This window comes from Octopus sinensis, linkage group LG9 (assembly GCF_006345805.1).
Source record: "Octopus sinensis linkage group LG9, ASM634580v1, whole genome shotgun sequence".
In the NCBI taxonomy this organism is placed as follows: domain Eukaryota; kingdom Metazoa; phylum Mollusca; class Cephalopoda; order Octopoda; family Octopodidae; genus Octopus; species Octopus sinensis.
Window position 1 is genome coordinate 5,020,504 of NC_043005.1, and position 5,472 is coordinate 5,025,975.

Genomic DNA, 5,472 nt, shown 5'->3' on the forward strand with positions numbered 1-5,472 from the left:
TGGTGTGTTTACATCCCCATAACTTAGCAGTTCAGCAAAAGAGACTGATAGAATAAGTACTAGGCTTCCAAAGAATAAGTCTGGGGTTGATTTGCTCAATTAAAGGCAGTGCTCCAGCATGGCCGCAGTCAAATGACTGAAACAAGTAAAAGAGAAAGAGAAAGACACAGAGTGGCATGGCTAATAGGGGTGCAAGTGGAAGCAACAGGTCCCCCTAAGCATATTTTTCAAAATTGGCCCCTTTTCAAAAATTTTTTAAACACTTTAGTTCTTTTATGCAATAAAATTCAAATCTCTTTTTCTTCATTAATTGCACGGCCTTGGAAGAACTTTCTGGAGTCATTACTTTATTTGGCCGGACGAAATGCTTAGCAATATTTCGTCTCTTTATGTTCTGAGTACAAATTCTGCTGAGGTCGACTTTGCCTGTCATCCTTTCAGGCTTGATAAATTTAGTACCAGTTGTGTACTGTGGGTCAATCTAATCAGCTGGTCCCCTCCACAAAAATTTCGGGCTTTGTGCCTAGAGTAGAAAAGAATATTAGAGAAATGAGTTAAAAATTGCTTGGTATGTGTTGTGGCACCTTTTTTTTTTTTAGGTGCTTGCTTCCCCTAACTTTAGAATCTGGTTACACTATTGCATACACAATGAGAGAGAAAGAATCATAGAAACCGGAAAAGGAGAGGAAGTAAATGACAGAGCAGTTATTTAAAGAGGTACACAAAGGAAAAATTTGCTTTGTTGGATTTTAAGGCAATAATTATTTTGAACATTAATGCTCATTTCATTGTTTTTTAGAAGCAGCAAGAAATTTGATAAAAATTCAATTCTGTATATGTGCCATATTTCCTGATATTACCATGGTAACAAAAAGGTAGTTCCAAAGTGTGACAGATAACACTCTAATCTATAAATACCGATTTCAAATTTTGGGCCTAAGACTAGCAATTTGAGGAGAGGGGTAAGTCGATTACATTGACCCCAGTGCTTAACTGGTACTTATTTTATCAACTTTGAAAGGATAACAGGTAAAGTTGACCTTGGTAGATTTTGATCTCAGAACACAAAGCCAGATGGAACGTTGCTAAGCATTTGCCCCAGCATGCTAACGATTCTGCCAGCTCACGGCCTTCTTTAATCTATAAATATGGGCAAGCGTCCTCTGCTATAGGCTCAGGCTGACCCAAGCTGTATGAGTATTTGTTAGATAGAAACCGAAAGAAGCCCATCGTGTGTGTGTGTGTGTGCATGTCTCTGTGTCTGTGTTTGTCCCCTAATGTGCTTGACAACTGGTGGTGGTGTGTTTATGTCCCCATAACTAAGCAGTTCAGCAAAACAGACCAATAGAATAAATACCAAGCTTAATAAGAAGTACTGAGGTTGATTCATTTGATTAAAAAAAATTCTGCAAGGCAGTTCCCCAGCATGGCCACAGTCTAATGACTGAAACAAGTAAATGATATATGTATGTATGTATGTAGGTTAGTAGAGTTAGAGGTTGGATTAACCGTCTAAGGGATAAAAGTATCCATTATATAACCAGTATAATTACCTATGTTTAACCCTAGGTATACATATGCAAGCATATTATGTTCATAGATTAGAGGTAATGACAAAGGTAACATGAGTTTATCAGGATTCAAATTTAGAGTAAAGAGAACATGGAGAAATACTGATCAACAACAATTGACTTACATCAATTCTTCTTTATTAATTCAATACAAATAGACTGCATCCCATCTAACAGCCGTTTCTGCTTCCAATGTTATATGGTATTGCCATTGATATTTTAAAAATAATATTCATTATATTTGGTAATAAATCCGATATGGAACATGGAGCTTCATCAGAGTGAAGAACAATACATACAAAAGAGAAAAGAAAAGAAAAGAAAAGAAGAGCCTCAAGAGGAAATGGAAAGGCTTAATATGTTTAAATCATACCATTTAAGCAAAATGGTATCATCATCATCATCATCATCATCATCGTTTAACGTCCATTCTCCATGCTAGCATGGGTTAGACGGTTCGACCGGGGATCTGGGAAGCCAGAAGGCTGCACCAGGCCCAGTCTGATCTGGCAATGTTTCTACAGCTGGATGCCCTTCCTAATGCCAACCACTCTGTGAGTGTAGTGGGTGCTTTTTACGTGCCACATGCACAGGTGCTAAGCGAGGCTGGCAACGGCCATGATCGGATTGGTGCATTTTACGTGCCACCAGCACAGGGCCAGTCAAGGTGGCGCTGGCATCGGCCACGTTCAGATGGTGCTTGTTACGTGCCTCCGGCACAGGGATCGCAACTGCAGTTTCCATTAATTTTGATGTTGGTGTACTTGACTCAATGGATCTCCTCAAGCACAGGGTCAAAATGCTGTTTCTTCACTTGCCACCTGCACAGGAGTCAGTCCAGCGGTCCTGGCAACTGCCGGGTGCCAGTCATAGGATTGGCTCAATTTCAATTCCGATATATATATATATATATATATATATATATATATATATATATATATATATATACACACACACACACATACAGGGTGTGGTGAATAAACTGCCATCTAAATTATGCAAAAATGAAAATAACACTGACATCTCATTTTAACAGATATATTTGCGAAAATTACATAAAAATATCTTGAAATACTAAAGAGTAAATTTATTCAATAAAATCGCCATTGGCTTCAACCACAGCTTCCATACAACTTCAGAATCTGATGCAACTCTTCTGGATGGTCTCCTTGTTTAAGTTGAGGCCATAATCTTTGCCTTCAGTTCATCTTTGGGATTACAAGGAGTTTTGTTGGTCTCTTGCTTAACTGTGCCCCACACATAATAATGAAGGGGGTTGCAGTCTCGGGAGTTAGGTGGCCAGATGTTAGGGGTGGTGTGGTCGCAGAAATTGTCTGACGGCTATGACTGGGTTCTCCTGCTTGTGTGGCATGGTGTAGAGCCCTGTTGCCAGACATAGGGTTTTCCAACAGCCACCTTCTTGGCCCAGGGCAGTACTACCTCCTCCAGGCATTTTATGTAGGCCTCTGTGTTGTGTCTAAGGCCATGTGGGAAGATAAATGGAGGCATAATGTCTCCATCACTAGTGATTACTTCAAACACCATGCTGTTGATTAGATGTTTGATTTATATCACTCTCGGTACATGTCCTCACATTGGCACCCAGTTTTTGTATTGGAGCTTCTGACATGAATGCCAAGCAGAACAGTATGTCATTCCAAATTTCTGGCAGAGTAAATTGTGTCATAGTGTTGTTTTTCTCACACATGGTGCCCAACTGACCCTACTATACTATGTAGTCAACAACATCAACACTCAATGCGCATGCATGAAATATGAAATATAAAATGGCGACTATTTACCCATCACACTCTGCGTGTGTGTGTGTGTGTGTGTGTGTGTGAGTATGTACATACAGACTTCTTTCAGTTCCTGTCTACTAAATCCATCCATGTCAGTCAATAAAGGACTATAGTAGAAGACACTCGTTCATGGTGCCATACAGTGGGACTGAACATGAAGCCATATGTTTGGGAAACAAACTTCTTAACCACATGACCAAACTAACAAATAATATATTCAAAAAAACAAAAATAAAAAATAACATATGCAGTATATGTTACCAAGAATTACAGAGCAGTTTGCTAAATAAACCTTCTTAGGCCAGTAAATTAGATTACAAGGATAAATATTCTTTTCAAGCCAAATAAGTACATAGCATAGATTTCCACTTATACATACTCAAAGCATATTGCAGCAGTTTGTAAAGTACATTGCTGGGTACCTTGGGTACTCTAACTGGCAGTAAAATATGCTGTTGTCAACTAGATTATCTAACTGTCGTACATAATTTACACATCTCTGTTATTTCATCCAACAGGAGAATTTATTATTATTATTATTATTATTTATTGTCTTTGCACAGCTTCTAAGGGTAACACCCCTTATTTTTCGAATGCCATCTGGAGTATTCGAGCGGTTCCAAGCAGTGCTGTTTTCTGCAAGTGCTCCACCCTTATTGCAGCTCCTATTTGTTCTATGTAATTTTCAAGATTTTTACTCACTGTTCCCAGGGCTCTGACAATTATTGGTACTACTACTACCTTTTTCATTGACCACAACTGCTTAACTTCCCAAGCTAACCTGTCGTATCTATCAACTTTCCTTTCTTCCTTATCGCATACCTTGTTGTCAGCTGGGAATGCTATGTCTATGATCTAGCATCATTTAATTTCTTTCTTAATTAAGACTATGTCTGGCTTCCTATTCTCCATCTCATGGTCACACTAAATCATAAAATTTTCGATGATGCCCTGGGTTTATGTTCATACCACTTTTTTGCTCTGTCAACTCCATACTATTATTATAATTACTATTCTTATTTTTAAAATTGTGAATGGATTTGGTGGACAGAAACTGAAAGAAACCCATTGTATATGTTAGTGTGTGTGTGTGTGTGTGCCTTTGTGCTTGTGTTTGTCCCCCACCTTTGCTTGACAGCCAGTGTTGGTGTGTTTGTGTTCCCATAACTAAGGGGTTTGGGAAAAAGACCGATAGAATGAACACAAGGCTTAAAAAAAGGACTGCAGTTGATTTGTTCAACTAAGAATTCTTCAAGGTGGTGCCCCAGCATGGGCTGCAGTCTAATGACTGAAACAAGTAAAAGATACGCACACACATGCATGCACATATATATACACACACACATGCATATATATATATATATATATATATATACACACACACATATATACACACACATATATACACACACACATGCATACGCATATATACAGACACACACATGCATGCATACACATATATATTACACACATGCATATATATGCACACACACATGCATATATATACGCACACACATATATACACACACATGCATGCATACACATACACACACATACACACACACACACACACACACACACACACACACATATATGATGGGCTTCCGCACAGTTTCAGCTTATCAAATCCACTCACAAGGCATTGGTCAGCCCAAGGCTATTGTAGAAGACACTTGCCAAAGGTGCCACGCAGTGGGACTGAACCTGAGGCCACATGGCTGCTAAGGAAGTCTGTTAACCACACAGCCGTTTAAAAAAATTTCCCAGAATCTCCAAAATAACACATCCACCACTCCATATTGGGGTGGGGGAGGATGCGGGTGAGCAGAGAGATTTAAGAGATTTGAAAAGGAGCAAAAGACCTTTACAAAAACAATACAAAAACAAAAAAAAAACAAGTCAACTGACAAATAAGACTCAACCCCCCTAAAGCATTTGAATAAAACAACAATACTCATAATATGGATGTTGTTGTTGTTGTTGGTTTTATTGTTAAAGGATGGAAATGTTTTTGTGAATAGGAAGATGTGAAACACCAGAGTCACAGAAACTATAACAAACATAACCACCACCACTGCCACCACCACCACCACCACCAC

General features: G+C 38.8%; 1 protein-coding gene across 1 annotated transcript in view; it reads left to right on the forward strand.

Moving 5' to 3' along the window:
* Positions 1-4,953, forward strand: part of LOC115215771 (WD repeat-containing protein 35-like) — a 125,449-nt gene extending 120,496 nt beyond the window's left edge. Inside the window, exon 33 of the mRNA XM_029785071.2 lies at positions 4,925-4,953. The gene's annotated coding sequence lies outside the window, so the exon portion shown is untranslated. The remainder of the gene's footprint in view (positions 1-4,924) is intronic.
* The last annotated feature ends 519 nt before the right edge of the window (positions 4,954-5,472 follow it).